The sequence below is a fragment of the Pseudophryne corroboree genome, chromosome 4 (genome assembly GCF_028390025.1).
Source record: "Pseudophryne corroboree isolate aPseCor3 chromosome 4, aPseCor3.hap2, whole genome shotgun sequence".
NCBI classification, from domain to species: domain Eukaryota; kingdom Metazoa; phylum Chordata; class Amphibia; order Anura; family Myobatrachidae; genus Pseudophryne; species Pseudophryne corroboree.
The window spans coordinates 10,279,449-10,289,534 of NC_086447.1; positions in this window are offsets into that span (position 1 = coordinate 10,279,449).

A 10,086-nucleotide genomic window follows, 5' to 3' on the forward strand; every position below is an offset into this window, starting at 1 on the left:
AGAGACCTGTAACTGCATACACTGACAGTGAGTATACACAGACACTAATTACACAGTATACCCAGCCCTCTCCTCATACAGAACATACAAGGAAACACGTATAGAATCCCAGCACTGTGGGGTAATAGTATATATCTCTGGTGCACTTCCATTCAGCAACACAAGTTATAGCAGAGGTGTACCACACAGAGACCTGTAACTGCATACACTGACAGTGAGTATACACACACACTAATAACACAGTATCTCCAGCCCTCTCATCATACAGAACATACAGGAAACACGTATAGAATCCCAGCACTGTGGGGTAATAGTATATATCTCTGGTGCACTTCCATTCAGCAACACATGTTATAGCAGAGGTGTACCATACAGAGACGTGTAACTGCATACACTGACAGTGAGTATACATACACACTAATAACACAGTATCTCCAGCCCTCTCTTCAAACAGAACATACAAGGAAACATGTATAGAATCCCAGCACTGTGGGGTAATAGTATATATCTCTGGTGTACTTCCATTCAGCAACACATGTTATAGCAGAGGTGTACCACACAGAGACTTGTAACTGCAAACACTGACAGTGAGTATACGCACACACTAATAACACAGTATCTCCAGCCTTCTACTCATACAGAACAAACAAGGAAACACGTATAGAATCCCAGCACTGTGGGGTAACAGTATATATCTCTGGTGCACTTCCATTCAGCAACACATGTTATAGCAGAGGTGTACCACACAGAGTCCTGTAACTGCATACACTGACAGTGAGTTTACATACACACTAATAACACAGTATCTCCAGCCCTCTCTTCAAACAGAACATACAAGGAAACGTGTATAGAATCCCAGCACTGTGGGGTAATAGTATATTAGAGATGAGCGCCTGAAATTTTTCGGGTTTTGTGTTTTGGTTTTGGGTTCGGTTCCGCGGCCGTGTTTTGGGTTTGAACGCGTTTTGGCAAAACCTCACCGAATTTTTTTTGTCGGATTCGGGTGTGTTTTGGATTCGGGTGTTTTTTTCAAAAAACCCTAAAAAACAGCTTAAATCATAGAATTTGGGGGTCATTTTGATCCCAAAGTATTATTAACCTCAAAAACCATAATTTACACTCATTTTCAGTCTATTCTGAATACCTCACACCTCACAATATTATTTTTAGTCCTAAAATTTGCACCGAGGTCGCTGTGTGAGTAAGATAAGCGACCCTAGTGGCCGACACAAACACCGGGCCCATCTAGGAGTGGCACTGCAGTGTCACGCAGGATGTCCCTTCCAAAAAACCCTCCCCAAACAGCACATGACGCAAAGAAAAAAAGAGGCGCAATGAGGTAGCTGTGTGAGTAAGATTAGCGACCCTAGTGGCCGACACAAACACCGGGCCCATCTAGGAGTGGCACTGCAGTGTCACGCAGGATGGCCCTTCCAAAAAACCCTCCCCAAACAGCACATGACGCAAAGAAAAAAAGAGGCGCAATGAGGTAGCTGTGTGAGTAAGATTAGCGACCCTAGTGGCCGACACAAACACCGGGCCCATCTAGGAGTGGCACTGCAGTGTCACGCAGGATGGCCCTTCCAAAAAACCCTCCCCAAACAGCACATGACGCAAAGAAAAAAAGAGGCGCAATGAGGTAGCTGTGTGAGTAAGATTAGCGACCCTAGTGGCCGACACAAACACCGGGCCCATCTAGGAGTGGCACTGCAGTGTCATGCAGGATGGCCCTTCCAAAAAACCCTCCCCAAACAGCACATGACGCAAAGAAAAAAAGAGGCGCAATGAGGTAGCTGTGTGAGTAAGATTAGCGACCCTAGTGGCCGACACAAACACCGGGCCCATCTAGGAGTGGCACTGCAGTGTCACGCAGGATGTCCCTTCCAAAAAACCCTCCCCAAACAGCACATGACGCAAAGAAAAAAAGAGGCGCAATGAGGTAGCTGTGTGAGTAAGATTAGCGACCCTAGTGGCCGACACAAACACCGGGCCCATCTAGGAGTGGCACTGCAGTGTCACGCAGGATGTCCCTTCCAAAAAACCCTCCCCAAACAGCACATGACGCAAAGAAAAAAAGAGGCGCAATGAGGTAGCTGTGTGAGTAAGATTAGCGACCCTAGTGGCCGACACAAACACCGGGCCCATCTAGGAGTGGCACTGCAGTGTCATGCAGGATGTCCCTTCCAAAAAACCCTCCCCAAACAGCACATGACGCAAAGAAAAAAAGAGGCGCAATGAGGTAGCTGACTGTGTGAGTAAGATTAGCGACCCTAGTGGCCGACACAAACACCGGGCCCATCTAGGAGTGGCACTGCAGTGTCACGCAAGATGTCCCTTCCAAAAAAACCCTCCCCAATCAGCACATGATGCAAAGAAAAAGAAAAGAAAAAAGAGGTGCAAGATGGAATTGTCCTTGGGCCCTCCCACCCACCCTTATGTTGTATAAACAAAACAGGACATGCACACTTTAACCAACCCATCATTTCAGTGACAGGGTCTGCCACACGACTGTGACTGATATGACGGGTTGGTTTGGACCCCCCCCAAAAAAGAAGCAATTAATCTCTCCTTGCACAAACTGGCTCTACAGAGGCAAGATGTCCACCTCATCTTCACCCTCCGATATATCACCGTGTACATCCCCCTCCTCACAGATTATCAATTCGTCCCCACTGGAATCCACCATCTCAGCTCCCTGTGTACTTTGTGGAGGCAATTGCTGCTGGTCAATGTCTCCGCGGAGGAATTGATTATAATTCATTTTAATGAACATCATCTTCTCCCCATTTTCTGGATGTAACCTCGTACGCCGATTGCTGACAAGGTGAGCGGCGGCACTAAACACTCTTTCGGAGTACACACTTGTGGGAGGGCAACTTAGGTAGAATAAAGCCAGTTTGTGCAAGGGCCTCCAAATTGCCTCTTTTTCCTGCCAGTATAAGTACGGACTGTGTGACGTGCCTACTTGGATGCGGTCACTCATATAATCCTCCACCATTCTATCAATGTTGAGAGAATCATATGCAGTGACAGTAGACGACATGTCCGTAATCGTTGTCAGGTCCTTCAGTCCGGACCAGATGTCAGCATCAGCAGTCGCTCCAGACTGCCCTGCATCACCGCCAGCGGGTGGGCTCGGAATTCTGAGCCTTTTCCTCGCACCCCCAGTTGCGGGAGAATGTGAAGGAGGAGATGTTGACAGGTCGCGTTCCGCTTGACTTGACAATTTTGTCACCAGCAGGTCTATCAACCCCAGCAGACTTGTGTCTGCCGGAAAGAGAGATCCAAGGTAGGCTTTAAATCTAGGATCGAGCACGGTGGCCAAAATGTAGTGCTCTGATTTCAACAGATTGACCACCCGTGAATCCTTGTTAAGCGAATTAAGGGCTGCATCCACAAGTCCCACATGCCTAGCGGAATCGCTCCGTGTTAGCTCCTCCTTCAATGTCTCCAGCTTCTTCTGCAAAAGCCTGATGAGGGGAATGACCTGACTCAGGCTGGCAGTGTCTGAACTGACTTCACGTGTGGCAAGTTCAAAGGGCATCAGAACCTTGCACAACGTTGAAATCATTCTCCACTGCACTTGAGACAGGTGCATTCCACCTACTATATCGTGCTCAATTGTATAGGCTTGAATGGCCTTTTGCTGCTCCTCCAACCTCTGAAGCATATAGAGGGTTGAATTCCACCTCGTTACCACTTCTTGCTTCAGATGATGGCAGGGCAGGTTCAGTAGTTTTTGGTGGTGCTCCAGTTTTCTGTACGTGGTGCCTGTACGCCGAAAGTGTCCCGCAATTCTTCTGGCCACCGACAGCATCTCTTGCACGCCCCTGTCGTTTTTTAAAAAATTCTGCACCACCAAATTCAAGGTATGTGCAAAACATGGGACGTGCTGGAATTGGCCCAGATTTAATGCACACACAATATTGCTGGCGTTGTCCGATGCCACAAATCCACAGGAGAGTCCAATTGGGGTAAGCCATTCCGCGATGATCTTCCTCAGTTGCCGTAAGAGGTTTTCAGCTGTGTGCGTATTCTGGAAAGCGGTGATACAAAGCGTAGCCTGCCTAGGAAAGAGTTGGCGTTTGCGAGATGCTGCTACTGGTGCCGCCGCTGCTGTTCTTGCGGCGGGAGTCCATACATCTACCCAGTGGGCTGTCACAGTCATATAGTCCTGACCCTGCCCTGCTCCACTTGTCCACATGTCCGTGGTTAAGTGGACATTGGGTACAACTGCATTTTTTAGGACACTGGTGAGTCTTTTTCTGACGTCCGTGTACATTCTCGGTATCGCCTGCCTAGAGAAATGGAACCTAGATGGTATTTGGTACCGGGGACACAGTACCTCCAACAAGTCTCTAGTTGGCTCTGCAGTAATGATGGATACAGGAACCACGTTTCTCACCACCCAGGATGCCAAGGCCTCAGTTATCCGCTTTGCAGTAGGATGACTGCTGTGATATTTCATCTTCCTCGCAAAGGACTGTTGAACAGTCAATTGCTTACTGGAAGTAGTACAAGTGGGCTTACGACTTCCCCTCTGGGATGACCATCGACTCCCAGCGGCAACAACAGCAGCGCCAGCAGCAGTAGGCGTTACACGCAAGGATGCATCGGAGGAATCCCAGGCAGGAGAGGACTCGTCAGAATTGCCAGTGACATGGCCTGCAGGACTATTGGCATTCCTGGGGAAGGAGGAAATTGACACTGAGGGAGTTGGTGGGGTGGTTTGCGTGAGCTTGGTTACAAGAGGAAGGGATTTACTGGTCAGTGGACTGCTTCCACTGTCACCCAAAGTTTTTGAACTTGTCACTGACTTATTATGAATGCGCTGCAGGTGACGTATAAGGGAGCATGTTCCGAGGTGGTTAACGTCCTTACCCCTACTTATTACAGCTTGACAAAGGGAACACACGGCTTGACACCTGTTGTCCGCATTTCTGGTGAAATACCTCCACACCGAAGAGCTGATTTTTTTGGTATTTTCACCTGGCATGTCAACGGCCATATTCCTCCCACGGACAACAGGTGTCTCCCCGGGTGCCTGACTTAAACAAACCACCTCACCATCAGAATCCTCCTGGTCAATTTCCTCCCCAGCGCCAGCAACACCCATATCCTCCTCATCCTGGTGTACTTCAACACTGACATCTTCAATCTGACTATCAGGAACTGGACTGCGGGTGCTCCTTCCAGCACTTGCAGGGGGCGTGCAAATGGTGGAAGGCGCATGCTCTTCACGTCCAGTGTTGGGAAGGTCAGGCATCGCAACCGACACAATTGGACTCTCCTTGTGGATTTGGGATTTCAAAGAACGCACAGTTCTTTGCGGTGCTTAGCCTCTCGCTAGAAAACTGAAAAGACTCAAGCTGGCAAAAGGCAGAGTGCTTCCATCCTCATGTGAAGCTGAACCACTAGCCATGAACATAGGCCAGGGCCTCAGCCGTTCCTTGCCACTCCGTGTGGTAAATGGCATATTGGCAAGTTTACGCTTCTCCTCCGACAATTTTATTTTAGGTTTTGGAGTCCTTTTTTTACTGATATTTGGTGTTTTGGTTTTGACATGCTCTGTACTATGCCATTGGGCATCGGCCTTGGCAGACGACGTTGCTGGCATTTCATCGTCTCGGCCATGACTAGTGGCAGCAGCTTCAGCACGAGGTGGAAGTGAATCTTGATCTTTCCCTAATTTTGGAACCTCAACATTTTTGTTCTCCATATTTTAATAGGCACAACTAAAAGGCACCTCAGGTAAACAATGGAGATGGATGGATTGGATACTAGTATACAATTATGGACGGGCTGCCGAGTGCCGACACAGAGGTAGCCACAGCCGTGAACTACCGCACTGTACTGTGTCTGCTGCTAATATATAGACTGGTTGATAAAGAGATAGTATACTCGTAACTAGTATGTATGTATAAAGAAAGAAAAAAAACCCACGGTTAGGTGGTATATACAATTATGGACGGGCTGCCGAGTGCCGACACAGAGGTAGCCACAGCCGTGAACTACCGCACTGTACTGTGTCTGCTGCTAATATATAGACTGGTTGATAAAGAGATAGTATACTCGTAACTAGTATGTATGTATAAAGAAAGAAAAAAAAAACCACGGTTAGGTGGTATATACAATTATGGACGGGCTGCCGAGTGCCGACACAGAGGTAGCCACAGCCGTGAACTACCGCACTGTACTGTGTCTGCTGCTAATATATAGACTGGTTGATAAAGAGATAGTATACTCGTAACTAGTATGTATGTATAAAGAAAGAAAAAAAAACCACGGTTAGGTGGTATATACAATTATGGACGGGCTGCCGAGTGCCGACACAGAGGTAGCCACAGCCGTGAACTACCGCACTGTACTGTGTCTGCTGCTAATATATAGACTGGTTGATAAAGAGATAGTATACTCGTAACTAGTATGTATGTATAAAGAAAGAAAAAAAAACCACGGTTAGGTGGTATATACAATTATGGACGGGCTGCCGAGTGCCGACACAGAGGTAGCCACAGCCGTGAACTACCGCACTGTACTGTGTCTGCTGCTAATATATAGACTGGTTGATAAAGAGATAGTATACTCGTAACTAGTATGTATGTATAAAGAAAGAAAAAAAAACCACGGTTAGGTGGTATATACAATTATGGACAGGCTGCCGAGTGCCGACACAGAGGTAGCCACAGCCGTGAACTACCGCACTGTACTGTGTCTGCTGCTAATATATAGACTGGTTGATAAAGAGATAGTATACTCGTAACTAGTATGTATGTATAAAGAAAGAAAAAAAAACCACGGTTAGGTGGTATATACAATTATGGACGGGCTGCCGAGTGCCGACACAGAGGTAGCCACAGCCGTGAACTACCGCACTGTACTGTGTCTGCTGCTAATATAGACTGGTTGATAAAGAGATAGTATACTCGTAACTAGTATGTATGTATAAAGAAAGAAAAAAAAACCACGGTTAGGTGGTATATACAATTATGGACGGGCTGCCGAGTGCCGACACAGAGGTAGCCACAGCCGTGAACGACCGCACTGTACTGTGTCTGCTGCTAATATATAGACTGGTTGATAAAGAGATAGTATACTCGTAACTAGTATGTATGTATGTATAAAGAAAGAAAAAAAAACCACAGTTAGGTGGTATATACAATTATGGACGGGCTGCCGAGTGCCGACACAGAGGTAGCCACAGCCGTGAACTACCGCACTGTACTGTGTCTGCTGCTAATATATAGACTGGTTGATAAAGAGATAGTATACTCGTAACTAGTATGTATGTATAAAGAAAGAAAAAAAAACCTCGGTTAGGTGGTATATACAATTATGGACGGGCTGCCGAGTGCCGACACAGAGGTAGCCACAGCCGTGAACTACCGCACTGTACTGTGTCTGCTGCTAATATAGACTGGTTGATAAAGAGATAGTATACTACTAATATTATATACTGGTGGTCAGGTCACTGGTCACTAGTCACACTGGCAGTGGCACTCCTGCAGCAAAAGTGTGCACTGTTTAATTTTAATATAATATTATGTACTCCTGGCTCCTGCTATAACCTATAACTGGCACTGCAGTAGTGCTCCCCAGTCTCCCCCACAATTATAAGCTGTGTGAGCTGAGCAGTCAGACAGATATATAATATATATATATATATAGATGATGCAGCACACTGGCCTGAGCCTGAGCAGTGCACACAGATATGGTATGTGACTGACTGAGTCACTGTGTGTATCGCTTTTTTCAGGCAGAGAACGGATATATTAAATAAACTGCACTGTGTGTCTGGTGGTCACTCACTATATAATATATTATGTACTCCTGGCTCCTGCTATAACCTATAACTGGCACTGCAGTAGTGCTCCCCAGTCTCCCCCACAATTATAAGCTGTGTGAGCTGAGCAGTCAGACAGATATATAATATTATATATAGATAATAGATGATGCAGCACACTGGCCTGAGCCTGAGCAGTGCACACAGATATGGTATGTGACTGAGTCACTGTGTGCTGTGTATCGCTTTTTTCAGGCAGAGAACGGATTATAAATAAAAGTGGTGGTCACTGGTCACTATCAGCAAAACTCTGCACTGTACACTACTGAGTACTCCTAATGCTCCCCAAAATTAGTAAATCAAGTGTCTAAACGGAGAGGACGCCAGCCACGTCCTCTCCCTATCAATCTCAATGCACGTGTGAAAATGGCGGCGACGCGCGGCTCCTTATATAGAATCCGAGTCTCGCGAGAATCCGACAGCGTCATGATGACGTTCGGGCGCGCTCGGGTTAACCGAGCAAGGCGGGAAGATCCGAGTCGCTCGGACCCGTGAAAAAAAACATGAAGTTCTGGCGGGTTCGGATTCAGAGAAACCGAACCCGCTCATCTCTATAGTATATATCTCTGGTGTACTTCCATTCAGCAACACATGTTATAGCAGTGGTGTACCACACAGAGACCTGTAACTGCATACACTGACAGTGAGTATACACACACACTAATAACACAGTATATCCAGCCCTCTCTTCAAACAGAACATACAAGGAAACGTGTATAGAATCCCAGCACTGTGGGGTAATAGTATATATCTCTGGTGTACTTCCATTCAGCAACACATGTTATAGCAGAGGTGTACCACACAGAGACCTGTAACTGCATATACTGACAGTGAGTATACATACACACTAGTAACAGTATCTCCAGCCCTCTACTCATACAGAACATACAAGGAAACACGTATAGAATCCCAGCACTGTGGGGTAATAGTATAAATCTCTGGTGCACTTCCATTCAGCAACACATGTTATAGCAGAGGTGTACCACACAGAGACCTGTAACTGCATACACTGACAGACAGTATACACACACACTAATAACACAGTATCTCCAGCCCTCTCCTCATACAGAACATAAAAGGAAACACGTATAGAATCCCAGCACTGTGGGGTAATAGTATATATCTCTGGTGTACTTCCATTCAGCAACACATGTTATAGCAGAGGTGTACCACACAGAGACCTGTAACTGCATACACTGACAGTGAGTATACACACACACTAATAACACAGTATATCCAGCCCTCTCTTCAAACAGAACATACAAGGAAACGTGTATAGAATCCCAGCACTGTGGGGTAATAGTATATATCTCTGGTGCACTTCCATTCAGCAACACATGTTATAGCAGAGGTGTACCACACAGAGACCTGTAACTGCATATACTGACAGTGAGTATACATACACACTAGTAACAGTATCTCCAGCCCTCTACTCATACAGAACATACAGGGAAACACGTATAGAATCCCTGCACTGTGGGGTAATAGTATATATCTCTGGTGCACTTCCATTCAGCAACACACGTTATAGCAGAGGTGTACCACACAGAGACCTGTAACTGCATATACTGACAGTGAGTATACATACACACAAGTAACAGTATCTCCAGCCCTCTCCTCTTACAGAACATACAGGAAACACGTATAGAATCCCAGCACTGTGGGGTAATAGTATAAATCTCTGGTGCACTTCCATTCAGCAACACATGTTATAGCAGAGGTGTACCATACAGAGACCTGTAACTGCATGCACTGACAGTGAGTATACACACACACTAATAACACAGTATCTCCAGCCCTCTCCTCATACAGAACATACATTGAAACACATATAGAAACCCAGCACTGTGGGGTAATAGTATAAATCTCTGGTGCACTTCCATTCAGCAGCACATGTTATAGCAGAGGTGTACCACACAGAGACCTGTAACTGCATACACTGACAGTGAGTATACACACAGACACTAATAACACAGTATCTCCAGCCCTCTCCTCATACAGAACATACAGGAAACACGTATAGAATCCCAGCACTGTGGGGTAATAGTATAAATCTCTGGTGCACTTCCATTCAGCAACACATGTTATAGTAGAGGTGTACCACACAGAGACCTGTAACTGCATACACTGACAGTGAGTATACACACAAACTAATAACATAGTATCTCCAGCCCTCTCCTCATACAGAACATACAAGGAAACACATATAGAATCCCAGCACTGTGGGGTAATAGTATAAATCT